A 21,521-nucleotide genomic window follows, 5' to 3' on the forward strand; every position below is an offset into this window, starting at 1 on the left:
CTACATGAACAGGAATGTGCAAGCTATCTGTCTGATGTGCTGCCTCAGATTTCTTCAGGTATATACCCAGGAACGGTACAGTTTAGTCATATGGTCATTCATTTGGTTGCTGATGGCCCTCCATGCTGATTTCTATATGGCTCCTCTGGTTTACATGCCCAACAGTAAAGTGTGAACATCTCTTCCCCCACACATCTGCTCCAGAATTTACTGTGGTTTTGAGTTTGTTTTCAGCCATTGTGTATACAGTGGGATAGAATCTCAGTTCTGTTTGTTGGTTGGTCTGTTGTTTTGAGATAGGGTCTTCTGTAGCCCAGAATGACTTAATATGCAGTGCATAGACTGTAGACCAGGCTAGCCTCTCCCTTATGCTCATGCATATTTCTCCTAATTGCTATTATCATACATGTATGCAACAAACCTGGCTTCCTTGGAGCTTTCTGAAGTTTTTTACTTTAGATTTATTTATTTTATTTTTATGTGTATGAATGTTTGCCTATATGTATGAACATGTGCATGTGTGTGCCACATATGTGCCTGGTACCTGCAGAGGTCAGAAGAGGTTGTCGCATCTCCTGGAACTGGAGTGGTTGTGAACCACTATGTAGAAGCTGAAAATTATATCTGCGTCTCCCACAAGAGTGTGCATGCTCATAACTGCTAAGCCATCTCCACAGTCTTAATAAATAGTTTTGATTTATATTTTCTGATGGCTAATTCAAAAAATTTTTTGAATTCTTTCTATATTTTAAATGCATAAAGATTTATAATTGACAAGGATTTTCTCTCAAAGATCCTGAAAATCGGCGCTTTCCCTCCAGAGCTGTTGTGCTTAAAGCTTAATAAAAACTGAAGTCCTTTCCTATCAGACACGTGTGAGCAAGCTTTCCCTGAGCACAAGCTATATTACAGGAAGCTATCTGAATCAAAATGTCTTCTCGTGATTTTCATTAAGGAATTGTCCTGTGTTCCCTGTCCCTATAAGTGAGTGCTGATAGCACTCCTCCATACCTTAGCATGTAAGTCAATCATTAACAACGGTTGTACTTTTCACTGGGTTGTAAAGAATGAGAAGTCAGAGCTACAGAAATCTCCTTTCTTGAGATAGGCAGTGGAGAGAAGAGTTCCACTTGCCTGTAAGCTTCGTAACCAATATGTAGCAGGCTGCAGTCCAACACGCAGGGACATGTTCAAACAGAGGACAGTCACAGGTAAGGAGTGCGGGTATGTTTCTGATTCTCTATCCATTCTGATATTTTACCTCTCACCTTTCCAATCTGTGGACTAAAAATGAACAGGGGCATGGTGTGATTACCATACTAGTGGTGGAAAGAAGGTTGTATGGATGGACCTGCATTTTAACAAGAGATGGGCAGTGTAACTGTTTGTTAACTTACAAAACCAAGCCAAGACACTTCTGATTCCTTCAAGACCCAGCGTTCCAGAGAGAAAATGTGTGTCAGTTACAGGATCAAAGATCAGTTCAACAGCACAGTGGTCACATGTCGGACCAGTCCTTAGGGAAGATAAAGATGGATTAGTGTGGGCTTGGGAACACCTCCAGATCCTACTCAAAGGCAAAGAGAGGTTAGATGGTAAATTTAAAAGAATCACTACAAACTACACCAAAGGAAGGTCTGGGTGAGCTATGCTCCTTTTTTTATTTATTTTTTTTATTTTTTGACAGACTTTGGGTTTTTTTATAATAGTCTGTTTCAAAATAAATTTGTGTTCTTCAGAAAGTTTCCAGATACTCTGCCCTCTAAATGGCTTTCTTCTGCCATTACGTGTGACTCTCTTATGACACATTTATGATGATGAACCAACATTAATGTACCACTATCTACTTAAGCTCTTACTTCATTTACATTAGGGTTGAGTATTTGTCTCAGCTATTTTATGGGTTTTAACAAATGCATGATGACACATTACTGACTTGTACAAAATGTTTCCACAATCCTAAAAGTCCTATGTCCTACCTAGTCCTCTTTTCCTACTCTCCTTTCAAACCCCTAACAACTTGATTCTATGGCTTTACTCCATGTCCTAAATTATCACATGGTTAGAATTAAGCAGCATATGGTCTTTTCAGATTGGCTTGAGTTAGTCATATGCTTTTGAGTTTTCTCTGCATCTTTCTGTGGCCCAATAGTACGGCAACTGTATCCATTTGGGCAGATATTTTAGCATGGCAAGAAGTAGAAACAATAAAAGCGGTGAGTTAGAAAGTGACAATAATATAGACTTAATAGAATCAAGAAAAACAGAGATTTTAACAAAGTGGAAAAACTAGCTAGAAAGATGAGCTCAGATGTCTATGCTAGAATAAAGAAGAGCTCTGGTTCTGGAGCCAAAGGTTATAGAGTGGAGCCAGCCTTTGTTTAAGCAGATGGAGTGGGAGACACATTGCCTTCAACCTGAGAGCCCAACACATGGTAGGCATCCCATAATGTTTCCTGAACCAACGAAATGCCAAGACTTTTTCTAAAAAACGAAGCTTCCTCAAGATACCAGCTTATCGACTCAGAAGCCCTATGTGAGCCATCTCAGGCAAGTTGTAGCTGTCTGGTCAGATGAGCTTCTGCATGCCATGAGATAAGAAAATATTCCCTTGATAACCTTTGTTTGACCTTGGCTTATGAAATGCCTGAATATAAGCAAAGAACTCATGTTTCAACCTAATCACAGAAGTATCACAAACAATTTCCATGCAACGAGAAAAAAAGGCTACGAGAGGAAGATGAGTCAGCTATGCCTTCGAGTGCTTGCCACATTCTAGAGCAGAGAACGTTCAGGCAACAGTATCAGTAGTGCATGCAATGATATAGGAGCCTAGTCTGAGAGGATGCAGCTTACAGCATGGCTGTGTAGCTGTCCAGGGAAACTGATGGGCCAGCTGGGACTTGCAGAACCCAAAGAAACCTGCAAGTAGCAATTTACCAACTCAGTGATGCTAACATCAAAAAAAAAAAAAAAACCCACAAAGAAATAAAAAAAACAACAACAGCAAAAAACCTAATTACCCAGAGCAATCAGTGTATTGATTCAAAATCATTGACTTCTTAAAACCAGACTTCTTCTCTACCAAAGCATATAGCATTGGTGGTCCTTCATACCAGATTCATTTCTTACTGTATGATGAAAATGGGGAATTGACCAGGCATGAAGGTAGGGCCTTGTGCTTTGGAACTGGTCATGTCCTCTGCTCAGTTGGCTTACACGCTCAGCACAAGCTAGACAACACCAGAGGATTTTCTACACAAGGTAAAAAATCTTGGAACTGCTTTGCCCAAAAGCTATTCTGTAGAATGGAACTCATCCACAGACTTACAATTTATTCCTTGTCTCTATTTATGCGTATACAACAAGAGGACTTGACTTATCACTATAGAAGTTAATAATGGATAGTGGATGTGGAGGCGTTGGAATAAGTAAAGTGTAGTTCTCTACCCCACTCAAAGCTCCTGGATGGGAATTCTTGGAGGAGGAGGAGATGTCTATGTGAAGGAGAGCCTTGACTGACTCTGTGTGCCCACCTACTGATCTAGAGCTCTTCAGTCCACTAGGCAATAGAGCAGCTCAAGCAACTTCTGTGCAATGAGAAATGAGAGGAGAATCAGACTCTGATTCCAAGACAGCATCAGTTTGGAGAGCAGCTGCCTCTTCTAATGCATCAGCTTCTATCCACTTCTGCTTGACTGGTTGGTCTCTAGAGCATCTCCTGTACATAGGGTCCCTGACACAGGAGCAAGCAGTCCCTAGGCTAAAGCCTCAGTGACAAGGTAGTTATCTAGCTTGTGCAAAGCACTGGACTCATTTTCAGAACCTGGGGGACATGTAGACCTCCCAATTTTTAAAAATGTTTTGATGATTTCATACATCTATTAAGGAATTTTTGTCATTTTCACGTGAGCACACATTTCCCCTCTTGTCTCTCCCTTCTCCTGCTGGAGATTTTCTCAACTAGTGTCCCACTTTCATGTCCTCTTTCCCTGTGTGTATGGTGCTACATGGTTTACTCCAAATTTTTCTGTAAGAAATGTATATCACAAGACATTGTTTTCAAGGACGTAACCAAACAGAACATCCATCTTACTTCCTTACTCATTCACGTTTTCTTTATGTCTAGAAGAGAATAATCATGAAAAATCTAGGGCCAAGTCCAGCATTTGGGAGTAGGGGGAAGGAAGAGAAGGCAAGGTACTGTGTCCTGGGAATATAACTTATTCTCCAGACAAACCTTCTTCATAGTCTTCCCATCCACATTTTCTCTGTGATTTTTCAGAACCCTTCCTAGACCTCTTTTGACCTTATTTCATACCCTTCGCTCCAGACTGCTTGTTATTACTCAGGTGCATACTCAGGAGACATTTACGTATCTCTCTATTTATGTAGGACTCAGGGTCCTCCATGGGACATGGAGAGGATTTGAAGAGGAAAGCACAAGGCAGAGAATGTCAGGAGATGGACACTCTCTTCCACAGGAACTCTTCACTTTTAGGGGCAATAAAGGACAGATACTTGAGCAGAAAGTAGCACAATGTCCTTCGCATTTATAAAGCTAAACTCTAGGCCTTTTGACCATCCATATGTTCCCCCCATAGGGGTTAACCAACCACCAATTAAATAACAGGATAGGCCTTGGCAACACTATGGTGGATGAAGTATCCCTTTCCCAAAGAGCTAGTGTGTGAGATTGGCTCACGGGCCCATAATGGTGGCAAAAAGTATGATGACCTGGGACCACATCACAAAAACTTGTAATGAGATCTGATCAAGAGTTCCTGGGACCACACTGCAATGGTAGAGCTCCTCAGTACCAAACTAAAAGATGAAGCTGAGAGGAAGATGCCTGTGGGGAGCATTATCCTAGAAAGAGAAGCCCAGGGAGCAGAGAACAGAAATACAGAGGCAACACGGTGGTAGCTGGAAGAGTGCAGATCAAATAAAGGAAATTGTGATGTTTGTCTTGGGAAGCTGTGAGACTTGGAGCAGAGGTAGGGCCAGCCCTCTGGATGGACTCAAGCCATGAAAGAAGATTGAGACTGAGGAAAAGGATCGGAGCATTGCAGACAGAGGAGGCACGTGTGGAGATTTGCATTTGCAGAAGGAAAGGTCTGCATGGAGTGTGAAGAGTAGTTTAACAGAGACAAGACAGAAGACGTGGAGAACACGTGGGAGGCTGTTGAAGTGAAGTAGTTTGGAAACTGTGTTCCTAGGAAGTCTCTGTCACCTCAGGGTTCCTAATGACTGACCTGTGAGATTTTCTTGAAAGAGATCATTCATTAATCACATCACTTCTGTGGTATTAGTAACTATCGTGGCTTTATTTTACATTGACAGTACTATCAGTACTTACTGATAAGGGCCAGCCTCCCTCTGCATTTGTCAATGCCTAGGCTCAGGAACGCAGCTACCTGGCATTTCCTCACTGTCTCCATGAAGTGAAGTTTTCTCTTTGATTATCAGTAGACACGCAATTGCCTTGATGCTTGTTCTAGCACAAAGGAAGAAAGTAACTGCCAGTGAAACTCTTTTTGTGTGTTTATCTCCTACTGCAGTGTCATCGGTTAGGTTTCATTTCAAACCTAAGATTGTTCGAGCCTAAGTAGAATTAGTTTTAAATGCTGTCTTTAAAGAAAGAATGTGTTAGAGAAAAGTGCTTGACACTTGTTAGTGTGCGGCATGAGTGCATCACTCACTGCTGTGATCAAGTCTAAAAATAGCATCATCTCTACTAGTTTGCTGGGCCTGCCATAGCAAAGCCTAGCAAACCGGAGGGTTTTAAATGACAGAAAGATATTGCAGTTGGAAAGCCAGGAAACAGAAATCAAGGTAATCAGGATAGCAAGATTGGGTCTCTTCTGAGGTCAGTGAAGAAGAATCTGTCCCACATCTTTCTCCTTAAAATCTGTTGCATTCTTTGGTCCATAGAAAGATCACCCTTGCCCCCTTTTTTTCTCATGCTGACATGGTTCTCTCTCTCTCTCTCTCTCTCTCTCTCTCTCTCTCTCTCTCTCTCTCTCTCTCTCTCTCTCTCTCGTGTGTGTGTCTGTGTATGTGTGTGTGTATCTGTCTATCTGTCTGTCTGTCCTGATCTGTCTCTGTCTCTCTCTCTCTCTGGGGGAAGGTGCATCTTTGTCAGTAAGAACCCATATGTCTAAACCTAGGTATCCCATTTTAATAAGTTAGATTGAAGCAAAGCCCATTGCAATGGGCTCCTCTTAGCTGTTTCCATCTGTGATGACCTTATTTCCAAATAAAATCCAATTCTGAGAGGTCAAGTGTTCAGATTTCAGCATAAGAATTGGTTGTACATTGACAAATACAATTCAGTCCAAATATCACCTAATATGATTTCAAAATTAAGTAAGTTATCTTCTATTAAAAAAAAACCTTGAAGAGCTCACCATTTTCTTTTACCATTTCTTTCTTGAGAGATTTGAAATTCTTGTCATACAGATCTTTCACTTGCTTGGTTAAAGTCACACCGAGGTATTTTATATTATTTGTGGCTCTTGTGAAGCGAGTTGTTTCCCTCGTTTCTTGCTTAACCCATTTATCATTTGTATAAAGGAAGGCTACTGATTTGTTTAATTTTATATCCAGCTACTTTAGAATTAAAGAGAATTTAATTCGAATTAAAGAGAGCCAATCTTGCTACCCTGATTACCTTGATTTCTCTTTCCTGGCTTTCCAACTGCAATATCTTTCTGTCATTTAAGATCCTCCGGTTTGCTAGGCTTTGCTATGGTAGGCCCAGCAAACTAGTAGAGATGATGTTATTTTTAGACTTGATCACAGCAATGAGTGATGCACTCATGCCACACACTGACAAGTGTCAAGCACTTTTCTCTAATTCTCTGGTATGTATACTACCATATCATCTGCAAACAGTGATGCATGGCCTTCTTCTTTGCCTTGATCTCCTTTTGTTGTCTTATTGCTCTGGCTAGAACTTCAAGTACTATAATGAATAGATACAGGGAGAGTGGGCATCCTTGTCTTGCTCCTGATTTTAGTGGGACTGCTTCAAGTATCTCTCTATTTAATTTGATATTGACTGTTGGTTTGCTGTATATTGGGTTTATTATGTTTAGGTATGGCCCTTGAATTCCTGATCTCTCAAATACTTTTAACATGAGCGGGTGTTGTATTTTCTCAAATGCTTTTTCAGCATCTAATGAAATGATCACATGATTTTTTCTTTGAGTTTGTTTATACAGTGGATTATGTTAATGGATTTTCATATATTGAATCAACCTTGCATCCCAGGGATGAAGTCTATTGGATCACAGCGAATGATGGTTTTGATGTGCTCTTGGATTCGGTTTGCAAGAATTTTATTGAATACTTTTGCATTGATGTTCATAAGAGAAATTGGTCTGAAGTTCTCCTTTTTTGTTGTGTCCTTGTGTGGTTTATATAAAGGAGTAATCGTTGCTTCATTGAAGGAAATAAGTAGTGTTCTTTCTGCTTCTATTTTATGGAATAGTTTGAAGAGTGTTTTGGTATTAGCTCTTCTTTGAAAGTCTGGTAGAATTCTGCAGTAAAGCTACCTGGCCCTGGGCTTTTTTTTTTTTTTGGAGATTTTTAATGACTTCTTCTATTTCTTTAGAGACTATGGGCCTGTTTAGATAGTTTACTTGCTCTTGATTTAACTTCGGTACATGGTATCTGTCTAGAAAGTCATCCATTTCATCTAGATTTTCCAATTTTGTTGCGTATAGGCTTTCATTCTTACTGGACTGGTTGAGGATTGTTTTGTGACCAATTATATGATCAATTTTGGAGAAGGTACTATGAGGTGCTGAGAAGAAGGTATGTTCTTTTATTTTTGGTGAAATGTTTGGTATATATCTACTAAGTCCATTTGGTTCATAACCTCTATTAGTTTCACTGTCTCTGTTTAGTTTCTGTTTTAATGACTTGTTCATTAGTGAGAGTGTGGTGTTGAAGTCTCCCACTATTACTGTGTAGGTTTAATGTGTTTTGAGCTTTAGTAAAGTTTCTTTTATGAATGTGGGTGCCAGGATAGGAGAGTACATTGAGATACAACTGATTTTCAGTTGTCACTGAAAGCTTGTAGTTTGGGTCAGCTGGGTCAGAGCCTGTGAAATGAAGGCACTATGTCCTCCTGAAGCACCCCCCAAAAAATCAATCATTCAACATTTGAGCCTTCTCCATATGGGCCAAGCTAGGACCACCATACTAAGGCTTAGAATGTCACTGTAATGTGTCCTGGATAGGAACACAGGCCTCCTAGGGGAGTAGCTGACGTGAATCAAAGTGTTTACTCACCGCAGATTGCTTTGTAAAAATAAATAAGGGATGTTGATTTTTTGTGCAGATGGTTAAACAAATCTGGTGGGCCAAAATGAGTTCTAGGAATAAAGAATATCAGAGGGCAAAGCTGCTGAAGACAGCAAGAGCTGCACCTGGACAACGTTGTGGCATAGTCCCTGGCAGGTGTGTGTGAGACTCTTTCAGGGGACTACTGTGCCAGGAGAATAAGAACACTTGCCTGGCAAAGAGGGAAGCTGACTCAAGGGGGCAAAGTCAAGCGAGCTGGATTCTAGGGAAACATAGAAGAGTAATCATCCAGAGAGGGGCTCTGGTGGAGCTCACTAGCCATTGACTGTTCTTTTCAGAAGTCTGGACTCCCTGACCTACAAGGCCTCTCAAGGTATGGAGTTCTCTTCTTCTGGAATTCCTCTAGCTACTTTCCCTGATGCTTGGGGAGACTTCTGATTTGAGCTGGAAAATACTTCTCTGGAAGGCAAGAATGCCCTGATTCTATTGTCTGAAAGCAGTATGACCTTGGAGAAGTAGCTGACGTTTTCTGGACTCAATGTCTTGCTTCATTTTCTGAGAGGCTTTGGATGCTGGAAATCATGGGCTCTTCTAGGTGAAATGATTCTTAGAAATCTAGCCCAGTTTTGTGGCTGAAGACACTAATGCTGAATTGAGAGATTTAGTAATTGTAATGAACCTAATCTATTAAAGGAAGGTACCTAAAACTTGAATATCTTCATTCTCACCAAGATCTAATTCCACAAAGACCCTTGGTGTCAGAAGCCTACATTTGCTCCTCCTGAGAATCCTCTGAAGCACATAGTCTATTCCTCTTTCAGACTTGTATAAACTGGTTCCCCCAATGGCTTCCTGCTGCTGAGTAAAAAGTCAGAACCTTACATGTCAGACGCATTTCCTGCTGCCTCCATTTACCCTCCTGCAGTCCTGGCTGCATACCTCCATAGATCCCCTCTTTCTAACTGGCTTCAAGTTGAGTAGAAGCAAGGATCTGATTGTTGGGAGTGAGTAGGCTCATTAGAGGGTACAGAGAGACAGGCAAGAATACTTATTCCAAGCAATATTCTGTTTCCCAAGGGAAACTCCTCTCCAATGGATGAAAGATATTATTATGTGAGAGTTGTTTTATGATCTGATACCAGGAATTTAAATGCTCTGATGTGGAATAGAGTGCAGGTATATGATAGCCCAGGTTGGATAGGAGCTAACTGGATGTTCTGCAGTGATCTGCTTCTCTTGACCCAACATCCTCCTCCTGCCCTCCCTGACTTACCTTTGTCTTAGAGGGCCAGGTGCACAAGTACAGGATCCCCAGTCAGTATTAGCCCCTCTCAAAAATCTAAGAGAGAAGTTGCCTCCTCTGTGTGACTAAGTTACACCTTCCAGGGTGATCTGGCTTTATGTTCCAGTTAGATAGATGGTGTGGTGTTGGCAGCATATTATAGCTTACTTTAAGGATAATTTAAGTTATTGGTCCTCCCCCTTTTTTTGAAACAAGGTCTCTCATTGAACCTGGACCAATTTGCCCACATCATCTAATCGGGTCCCTGGCAATCTTCTGTTTCCACCTGCCCAGCCCTAGGATCAAAGGCGTGTGCCCCTACCTTGGTTTTATAGATAGATCTTGCAGATGCAGTACTTATGTCCTCTTGCTTTGTGCAGCACGCACATTACAGATGAAGCTGTCGCCCCATCTCTTAATCATTTTCTTCATTCAAATATCGTCCAAATGTATCTGCGATAGTATAAATGAATGAGTTACCATTTCCCTTTCTCACACTAAGCCTTTGAAATCCAGGATCAATTTCACACTGACAGTGTACCCTTCAATAATTCCAGATATATTTCAAATGTAGTCTTCTGCCATCCAGGACAGCACATTGTTACAGTGATTTGTGCTTTGAGCCCTGTGGTATCTAAAGTACTTTTAAACGCAGATCTTTAATGTGTCAGCGAGCAGTGACACAGTTGGAAACACTTGTTCTGTTTTGGGGACTACAAGCGAAATGAGCAGGAAAACAGTCACCATTCCCTGGCTAGTCCCTCCCCAGAAGCTTCAATGCTCTAGTCTCAGGCAGCTTTCCAGACTGCTCTAGTCCCTTGACAGGCTTCCAATGCTAGTTCTCAGCAGTGAGACACCTGCCTTCTCTTGGTAGAGTCCCAGTGTTAATTATTAACAAACAAATCCACAGTTCACCACAGCAAGATGTCACTGTAAGGCTACCAACTTTCCTAGAACATGTCCAAAGGGACTTTGTTCCCACTGGGTTCCTAATCTGAGTCCAGAACAGTGTATACAAAAACAACGGGGGTGGTAGTTTTATTAGAAGAACTCCAAGTTACTAATCCTAGAGAACACATTTGGAAGTTTTCTCTAGGAAAGTAGGTGTTCCTATTTGACCTTCAACCAGGGATGAAGAAAATCACAGTTCCCTAAGAGGAAACTGGAGTAGCCTTCCCTGACCTCTGGAATATTAAAAGATAATTTTACCCATTGCGTGCAGCAACTGTAAAGGGGGGCAAGCTTTCAGGAGGCTTGATTGGCTAATGACATAGACCCAAAAGAGTGAAATTCACACACCCTGGATTTTAGAATGGAGGGGAAGTGGGGATTTTGTCGTTCTAGAATACGCATGAGGCCTCTGAAGTGCAGACAAGGGTAGAGCCTGGAGAAGGAAACTAAGAAGTACAGATTGCTTCCTACCCAAGGAGAGCTGGATACCCAAAACTTTTCTAAAACCTCTCTAGGAGTTCCTTCACATTTTTTTTTCCGAAACGAAGCTTTTCCCAATGAGGTAATGTGACTTTGGCCTAAGTCACATCGAAGTATTGTCACTCTAAAGTAGGATTTATTTGTTGTGTAGTTACGGTGTGGCTCCGGAAAACTCAACAGCTACTCAATTTCTCCAAGTGAAGAGCCCTGTGACTCACTTGGGGTGGCTGTGAGGGTCCTTGCCTTATGGGGAAGATGGAATAAACACAAGCAAGGTGCTGAGACGTCTATTACACCAGCCTGTGAGTCCTGCCATTGCTCAGGTAGCTTCATTGGCCTGAAGACAATGAGGTCCAGGTAGGGCCATTCTCCCAGGCAGAGACAGTGTCCAACTGTCTATGTAATAGGTACCAGGATCTTGCCAAATCTGACCATCCTAGTCCACCAGGATTGTTGATTTTGTTTTAACCTTTAACTTAAAACAAATGCTCCTCTGTAGGAAAAACTTTTAATTAGCTGATAATCTGACAATTATCAGGACATCAATGTCGTCATCAGCATTAAAAAAACCAAAGTCTTATGAGGGAGGGCACACAAATACACAAAGGCCAAGTTGCTGATGCCTTAGGACTCGGCCCATATACTCTGATGGCCATTTGTCATGTAGACGTAAACATTCTTGACTGATTTTTCTGTTACAAATACTACAGAATTCAGGTCATTTGGAGACTGCCAGGTTTCAGTTGGGAAAAAAATCATTTTGAAAATTATTCAGTTCAGAAGAAGTTGAAACTCTTCAAAACCCATGTTGTCTTGATGTTTGCAGCCACTAATTATTCCATAATCCTGAGGTTGTGTCACTGTCCAGTAATGGGCTGTGAACCGAAAGCAAAGTGATCATGCGCTAATATGTGCTCAGTCCCAAGCAATCTAATTCACTTATTCCCTGTGCCTCTCCCTCCAATAAGAACCCAGGAGTAGGAAACACACCTATATCCTGAAGACCCTGTTTACTATGTCCAGGAGCTCCTTAGACTTGCTGAAATTAAAGACAAATTGAAGACAATATGATGACATCCTCTAGAGGGAGACCTGGGCCTGGAATCAGGATGCTCTCTTGTCGTAGGAGGCATGCTGTGGGCTAGTATGCTTAAGTAGAGAATATGAAGCTGAAGACCAAGGCTGATTCAAAGCCTTTTATTGGTGAGGTACCTCTAACGAGGTACATTTGCCAACTTAAAGTGTGTTCAGTGAAGGACTCCTAAGAAACAGACTGAGGAGCCTAAAACTCTGAGGAGTTAGGATGTTTCCCCAGGGAAACTGGATGCCTATATATTGTTTAAAGACCAGCTCTATAGAACATGTCTTTGTTCCAAATAAGAAAAATAGGAGCTAGGATAAGGAGACTGTTGCAAGTTATTCTCTGACTTCTGCGTGCATCATGCATGCTGTCTCACACACATGCACACACACACACACACACACACACACACCCATGCATACACATACAAATGTGTACGTGCATGCACATATATACACAAATGAATAAGTAAGCAGATAAATAAAGAAAGAAAGTAATTTAAGTTGGAGCAGTGAACTAAATGAAGATTACAAGGAGGAGACCCTGAGTCCCTTAAGCTTCCTGCTCTCTAAGGTGCTGCTTTACTTGGTGCATGGTGGAGAACAGGGGTACCAGTCAGGGAGATGGCGGGGCACTAAAGAGCCTTTTAGGGAGATGTTAAGAGATTCATTTGTGAATTTTAAGTAGATGAAAAGAGAAAGTGAGTTTTTGGTCTTGGTGTTCTACAAACTGTGATGTTCTACTTTAGCCATCCCACACATTAAAAATAAAATTAAAAAGAAAACCAGGCTCCACGAGCTCTACCCCATCCACGTTAGCACATCTATTATTGTTGTCTTGTTCAGCTCATGCTTAGCCAGTCATGTGGGTGAGACTTTAAGAGTGTAATTTCTGAAATTACTAGGAAACACAATCTCAGAGCAAACTCCCTGACCCTCTGGCTCTAACAATCTTTCTGCCCCTCTTCCACATCCCTGAGCCTTAGATGTAGGAGTGGTTTTGTAGATTGGGACTGTGTTCCTTCATACATTTTAATTGGTTGTGGTTTTCTCTGAGGGTCTCATTGTCTGTTGCAAAGAGAAGTTTTCTCAATGAGGGGTAAGCTCAGAGTAACTACTATGTTTATGTGTGAGTGCAAGGACTCTAGTTAGGAACTATGCTGGTTTAACCAAGTGGTGCTTGTAGGTTCTCCTCCATGACTTCACTAGCCCTTGGCTAGGTTTCCAGTCCTAGGCATGATTTTCCTCTTGTTGAGTGGGTCTTAATCCAATTAGAGAACTGTTAATTACCACCAAGATATGTAGGCCACTACTTCTGAACACTTTGTATTACAATGCCATGCTGGTTATAGTGACAACGACATATGTTATTTATGTACATGTTATATACATATACATATATATTTATATGCATATATACATATATATTTATATGTGTCTAACATAATGTTAGAACATTAAGAAGGTATGTTGTAAGTACATTTTTTTTGCTAAGCCATTGGTCACAATAAGCAGAACTACAATATAGTTAAGAACATGGACTGTGGAAGATAAGACCATGAGGTTCAAACCCCATGTCTTCTTTAATTGGATTCTGAGAATGTGGAAGAGTTATGTAATTTACTTATGACTTTGCTTTTGTGTGGAGATAGAAGTGATAATGTTTGCCTCTGCTGTTATCATAGGTTTTAGTCAGCATACCTTCAACTATTCCTGATACACATGCTGAAGACAATTCTCATAAAAGGAAAGGCAACTTTTATTTCTTAAGCCAATGTGAGAAATTAAAAGGCACCAACTTGCAAATACAATAGCTTTCGCATTGTATGAAAGGGAAATTAAATGCAGCTGAATTTTTGTTATAATTAGGACACGGTTCAAAGGTGATAAGTCCCATTGGTCTAGGTAATGACTGCTATTCCTGTGGCATAAAGGAAAACGAAATCAAATCCAGTGTAGATTCTTTGGCCATGAAGCTCAGAGAGTAAGATTTCTGGAATTCCCATCATCCTGTGTGGCTGTTATGGCTTCTTCTCCAAGAGAAGTAAACATTAAGGCTGTGTGCAGAGCTGCTGTGCCCCAGTGTTCACAGTGCGTAGTAACAGCTGATGGATGAGCTCATTAACCCTACCCTAATCTTTTTGGCTCATCATAAGACACACCTATGTGAGCAGGGGAAACAGGAGAAGAAAAGACACAAAGGGGACTAAGTATCTCTCCTTGGGTACTGCTTGTTGATTCTGAGGTTGGGGATCTCTGAGTCATTTATGCCTCCTTTGGTTCTTTGGATCACTCTGGCACATCTGGCAGCTAATGAAAGGAAAGGGGGAAAGAGGAGGAATGTCCTTCTCAAGGCACATTCTGTGGAGCCTTCCTGTTCCTTTATGGAATTACTTAGATCAGTGGGAGAAGAGCAGCAGACTCCTGCTGTCAATCAAAGTGGTTTCTACTTCTAGGAGGGACACCAGTTTGTTTCTATGTGAAATACAGAAATATGACAGCTTTGCCCCAACCCTAAGCCACTAATTGTATGGCAGAACAAGCTTGTTTTTCACATCGCAGTGTAGGTCCATACACTGGCCCCACAGACAACTCCCATTAGTCTCTCTGGAAACAGAATGATGGCAAGGATGAGCAGTTATGTTGATTGTGGACGTCATCACTCTAGACCATCCATAGGATCCACATTATTTAAAATTGCTAACAATTCTATGTTTTGTGGCCATGCTTCAGAGTAGGATGCAGCACATGGGAAATACATGCTAATCATCCACATATAGCTGAGGAAGTCTGGAGGGAATTATAAAAGGTGGATGATGCCCTGAGGGAATGTGTTTTATTTACAAAGATATCTCTACGTCAAGACTCAATGCGTCAGACCTGTGGGAAATCAGCAAAAGCTTCCCCATACAGGTCAGGCTCAGAAGTGGCAATGTCTTCCTGTGGTCCCAATATGACTTTTGACACTGTGTGCAAACATGGGTGTTCACTAACAATTCACCAGTATGTGCAAAAACTGCAGCTTCCTCCCCTCAGATGTTGACTGCCTAAGATAGCTCAACATCCTTTGGAGACTAGCTAAGCAGCCCCCTGTCTTGTACATAACAAACACACTTAGATTCCAGACTGCTCCAGTAACTGGTTCCCTCCATTAAAAGGATCGGAACCCATCTGACCCCAAGTACATATGTCTGTGTCTATCCTTCCTTCATTCCCTCAGGGCTCAGTCAGGTCAGATCCAAAGCTGCACATGGAACACAGAACATTCCCATCACCTTGGGCTCCAGCATCTGCCATAGGATTCCAACCTTCAGATTTTGAGTGGAGAGAAAATGTGGACTGGAATCCACAAATGTGAGTCATTCCTTGTGATAACTCCTGCTCTTCCTTAACCTTCTCCTTTTCTGTGTTCCTTTCTTCATTTGTTGCTTATGGCACTAGCAACTAAACCTATTGAAATGGAAATGTGTGATGCCCAGAGCACTGTCTAACTTACTTCTTGGAGACCATTTCTGCTGATAGTAAGACTTGGCTTGGAAGAGCCAGTTAACCCTGGCCCCAGTTTGTCTAGATCAACACTTCTAAGATGGTCTTTATTTAATCAAGCACCTACAGGAACAGTATCTATTCTCAGGAAAAAATTATCTTTAAAAAAGAGTCATGTGTATGAAATATTTCATACACTCATCTATCTGAATCAGTCTCTTTCTGGTAGAAAATGCAGTATCCAAACATATAGAAGTAATTGTAATACCTGAACCGGATGTAGAACATCCCAGATCATGTGTGGTTAGATATAACTAACAATAGTCTTAAGACATTAAACTACCCTTAGAATTACTGAAAGGAGGCCTCCAGAAAAACCTTCAGAAACAAATTTTGTGTGGACTGGAAAAGGGCAACAGAGAATTTTTACACTAGCCACTCTCCTAAAACTTTCTCTGCTAGATAGACCTTTGGTCTGGTCCCATTCATCATTCAAAAAAGAATTACAGAATCAAAATTATTTTAGCCTCTTCTTTTTTCCTTCTTCACAGAGAATTTTTTTTGTTTTTCATTTCTTTATTGGTCATTTATTTATTTACATGTCAAATGCTTTCCCCTTTCTTGGTTTCCCCTCCACAAATGCTGTATTCCATTCCCCTCACCTCTGCTTCTATGAGGGTGCCTCCCCACCCACCTACTCCTGCCTCCATGCTCTGGCATTCCCCTACACTCGGGTATCCAGCCTTCACAGGACCAAGGGCCTCCCCTCCCATTGATGCCAGATTAAGACCATCCTCTGCTACATATGCGGCTGGAGCCATGGGTCCCTCCATGCGTCCATGTGTACTCTTTGGTTGGTGGTTTAGTCCTTGGGAACTCTGGGGTGTCTGGTTGGTTGATAATGTTGTTCTTCCTATGGGGTTGCAAACCTCTTCAGTTCCTTCAGTCCTTCCCCTAACTCCTCCATTGGGGTTCTATGCTCAGTCAGATGTTTGACTGCAAGCATCTGCAACTTGTATTGGTCAGGTTCTGGAAAAGCCTCTCAGGAGACATCTCTATCAGGCTCCTGTCAGCAAGCACTTCTTAACATCAGCAATAGTGTCTGGGGTATGGTGGCTGGATTTAATCTTAACTCACAAATGAGTTCTGAGACGAGGAAACTTGGGTGGTTAAGCCTGATGCTATTAAATATATTAGGGCTTGGGAAGGACCTAGAAATATAACATACAGTCAGTCTGTCCCTTGAAATGTTTCTGAACTTTATTATGCATTAAATAACTTGAAATGAATGCAGGCACATGTAGTGCTTTTTGCTGTCTTACTGAATTTAGGGGTGCCAAATAATTCCCTCATTTTTCCTTTGCTGGAAGGTGTGGCTCACCATTCTATTAGACAAAATTATAGCTGACCTCTAATACCTAATTAGTGCAAAACAATGCTACAATTATTGGGCATGACTTTGACAAGTTTTAGCTCCTAATGAGATCCCTCCTGCTTAAATAGTTTGCTGAATGGGTTTCAATGCACACTTTCTCAACGGAGGCTAGTTAGCCTACTTCTAGATATCCAACCACCTAGACAGGTAAGGGCTAAACAGTTCTTCACTCCTACACAACCTCAAGAACTAGCCATTTGTCATTTAATTAAATATATGTTTTTCATTACTTTTGTACAATCTCTCTCTCCTCTATCTCTATCTCTCTCTCTCTATCTCTCTCTCTCTCCCTCTCGTGTGTGTGTGTGTGTGTGTGTGTGTGTGTGTGTGTGTGTGTGTGTGTTTTGATGGCTTACAAATGCACACATGAGTTTTGTACATATTCACTTTGGTTATTCATTCCCCCTTCCCTGCCAATCCCTTCCATGTCTCTCCCTGCCCTGCTGTGCCAAACCTCTTTTTTGCTCTATTGTCTTCCCCACCATCCTTCTTTAACATCTTTATTTCAGTCATATGGACCCTTTTCTCATTACGCAGGCTTTACCCATATTTACTTCTACTTAGACACACACGTTTAACAGCAAAAGGCTAAGATTGGCATATGAGAAAGGATACGGGGATACAGAGTATTTATTTTTCTGAGTCTGCATTACCCCGTCCAATATAATGTTTTCTGCTTCCACCCATTTTCCTATAAAAGTTGTAATATTGCTTGTCTTTATTGTTAAATAAATCCTGGTGTATGTATGCACCACATTTTCTATTTATCTCCTGATGAACATCTAGGCAACATCTCTCCAAAAAAAAACATTCTTCATACACACACACACACACACACACACACACACACACACACACTCCTGAGAAGCATGAAAGAGTGCTGTGTTAGGTCATTGTGTGACCCTCTCCAAGGTGGAAGTTGGGTCCACTAAGCATCTGTGATGATGGTCGGGAAGTAGTGTATTTATTCACTTGCTTATTGTTATTCCAAGACACTGGTCTAGAAGGTTAATTTAGACAAAGCTCTACTTCATCTGTTGCCCCATCTATTTTGATCACTTAGCCTGTAACTATCATTCAGTAAGAGAATATAGCTCACATGGAGCTATATAGCAAAAAGTGAATATTGAAAGACTGGGAAAATTTGAACAGCCATGGATGTTTAATATAAGGATGAGCTGTTAGGTTGAATTAATATCACTTCCTTTGCTCAGTCAACATCTTGGTTGACTTTATGTTGCTATAACAAAACACCTGGTATAGAGTCTCTTTTAAAGAGGATCCAAATTGGGCAGTCACATTGATTTGCTGTCTGGTGACAGTCTTCTGGCCATATCACATCATGGCACATAGCACCATGGTTGACATGTAGGTTGAAGGAGGATATCCCATAGTGAAACAGAAAGCAGATCTGGATAAGAACAGAATGTTCTGTTCCTACAGAATCTGACCAAAGTTTCATGAGAACTATATTAATCCTTTGCAAGAAAAGTGCCCCCAACATCACAACAGTGAGAATCAGACTTCTATCCATCATATGAACTTTTAAAAAAACACACTCAAACAATATCCAAACTGTAACAGAAAACATTCTCTTGTAGATGCCTCAGCATATGATTGACACTTCAAGACACTGTGAGCTCTGGACTGAAGAAACCCTATTTCTGTGACGGGTGCTTATTCTCAATAGAGAGGTTTGGAGAACAACCCAAATGTCCTAAAAAGAGTTAGATGAAGAGTTGTCAGAATTAGTGAGCTGTGAGGGACTAGATTCAGTGGGTATAAAGAACCCAAAGACCTTCACCCTGAATGAATTAAAAAGAAACAAAAGAATTTAATTTAGGTCAAGTTTAAAAGTCACTGGACCGACCTCAGGAGTTATAATGAATTCATTACTAGGAGAGAGATGATCCATTAATAATAAAAAGTTTAACCCGGTTGTACACACTAAAAAAAATTGCTACTTCAAAACCTCAAACATATTAAAATATGGGTTCACACAATCAGAATCTCCAGAAATGGATCAAATTTTAAAACGTTTATTAGCTAATTAGTGTGTGTGCGTGTGTGTGTGTGTCTGTGTGTGTCTGTGTGTCTGTGTGTGTTTGTGTGTCTGTGTGTGTTACTATATATAGTATATATGTGAGTGCTTTGTGATTTCCCATAAATATGCTATGTTCTCTAAATAGGTGCTTCTAAAAAAGACTTGATAAATTTTATGAAATTGGTTTTGATGTATTCACAGGCAAGACTATTTTCTAGCTGATTATCCCCTCATTTCATGATTCAGTGGCATAGTTTAGTCATACTGAATTCATTAAAGAGCAAACTTCTTGAGTATTAATCTGCACCACTACACTCTTATCAATTCACTTGGTGTAATAATGAACACTGTGAACGCAATCATATTTTCCCTAGAGTAGCGGTTCTCATCCTTCCTAATGCTGCAACCCTTTAATCCATTTCTTCATGCTGTAATGATCCCCGACCATAAAATTATTTCCATTGCTATTTCATAACTGCAATTTGTTACTGTTATGAATCACAATATAAATATACATTTTTCCTATGTTCTTAGGTGACCCCTGTGAAAGGGTAATTCAACCCCCAAAGGGGTTGAGACCCACAAAACTCACAGGTTGAGAGCCACTGCCCTAAAGGGTTCCTCATGGAACACACAGCCAATGTGTTGTTTTTCTTGGTATCTAATGTCTGTGAACATGTGCTCTAGTTGTAACCTAGTCCTTCCATAGGCTACATGACTGTCTTTACTCCCCATATCAGGGAGCCATCTAATGAACTAGAAATGTTAAATCACCTGTTGATGTTAAATGTTAGTGTTTGTGACTTGTAAGAACTGAATGTACTCAGTTCTAAAATTTATATCTAACTTGGTGGATGTCTGGTAGGCAACTGAATGGCAGAACTTTGGTTTCAAAATATACATAGTATTTCATGAGATTAAAATATAATTACATCATTTTCTGCTTTCTCTCTCCTCCTTTCAATCCTTCTCATTTAATGCATCCCTCTCTCTTGCTCTCTCTTAAGTTCATAGCCTCTGCCCCCTTTTCTCTAATTATTGTTACAGATACATATAAATATTCAAACATATATAAATATATAAATATAATCTCTGTCTGTATACTATTAATTGTATTATATTATTTTAAAGTTGACTACTTGGTATTGAATAATCAACGGAGAAACTCCTATTATTTTTATTAATTCTTTGAGAATTTCCTACAATGTGTTTTGAACATACTCACCTCCCCTCCCCAAAGTTCTACCACAATTATCTTCTTCTTCCCATTCCTTCCCAAGCAACACTGAATCTAATTTTATATTCCTCCACTGAAGCCAGTTTGTGTTACAAACCTTGGGTGTGGGGCCTGCGCCTGCAGAGTAGTTGACTTATGTGTGATCACATCATTATGCAAACCTGACTCTCCTTCTCGCCCAAGCCAAGGAAGGCAATATTGCCTCAGGTAGTGACAGATTTCATGCCCACTCAACTTCCCTTGCTGGGATTGTATCTGGTTTGAGCTTTACATAGCTCAAATTGCTGACACATTCACTGTGACTTCCTAAGTACAATTGCCCTGTTAGGTACTGAAAACAGTTTCCTTGCTGTTGGTATACCCTGCCACGGCTGGCTCTGCAGATAGTAGTTTTAAAGACCCAAAGGATCTAAATAGGAATTTCTGCAAAAGTTATATAAAAAATGGCTAATCAGCAGGAGGAAAGTGTCAGAACCATAACTCATTAGGGTAATGCGAATCAAACCACAGTGAGTCATCATGTATTTACAGAGATGTTTATTATGATGGTTGACTTCAATTGTTAACTTCATTAGGTTAGGAAAGCTGAAGACCTTAGAGAGGCACACCTTTGGGTGTGTCTGTAAGAATTTTTTTCAGAAACCATTAGTAGCTGGTGGTGGGGAGCTGCTCCCTGAATATAGGCAGCACTGAATAAAGAGAGAGGAAAGAGAGTCATTGAGTCCTAATGTTTGCTTTCTCTGCTTTCTGATCTGCCATGATGTTGACAAGCAGTCTCTTGTGACCACTGCAGAAGTGGTTCTGTGTCCATCATTTCTAACCATGATGAACTATCTCTAAGACTTGAACCAAAACAAATCCTCTCCCCTTAAGTCTCTTTTGCTCAGCTATGTGGCCATGATAACAAGAGTAATCAATATGTTTATAATATAACAGGCAGAAAATAATAGCCGTCTGCAAGGAAGGTGGAACCATCTCTCTCTCTCCCTGGGGGTAGCATGTAAAGGGCAGTAGCCCTGCAGAGAGCAGTCTGACACGCTTAGACATCACTAAACCCTGACATAAGGTTGTCATGTGAGCAAGGAAGTGCACTGTTGTCTGTAGGCTTCTCTACACGGATAACAGATACATTATATAAAAGTGTTTGCAGCACTATTACAATGCTATGCATAGGTAAATGCAGCTCAGTGCCTACCAATGGATATGGAAACAA

General features: G+C 40.7%; 1 protein-coding gene across 27 annotated transcripts in view; it reads left to right on the forward strand.

Annotated features, from left to right (window-relative positions):
• The window catches only part of Prlr (prolactin receptor), a 180,685-nt gene that overhangs the window by 39,952 nt on the left and 119,212 nt on the right, over positions 1–21,521 (forward strand). For 3 of the 27 annotated variants that reach the window (XM_087616228.1, XM_087616256.1, XM_087616237.1), the window contains exon 1: positions 1,031–1,211. The gene's annotated coding sequence lies outside the window, so the exon portion shown is untranslated. 27 annotated transcript variants of the gene reach the window in all.

This window comes from Rattus norvegicus, chromosome 2 (genome assembly GCF_021556685.1).
Source record: "Rattus norvegicus strain SHRSP/BbbUtx chromosome 2, alternate assembly SHRSP_T2T, whole genome shotgun sequence".
Lineage (NCBI taxonomy): Eukaryota > Metazoa > Chordata > Mammalia > Rodentia > Muridae > Rattus > Rattus norvegicus.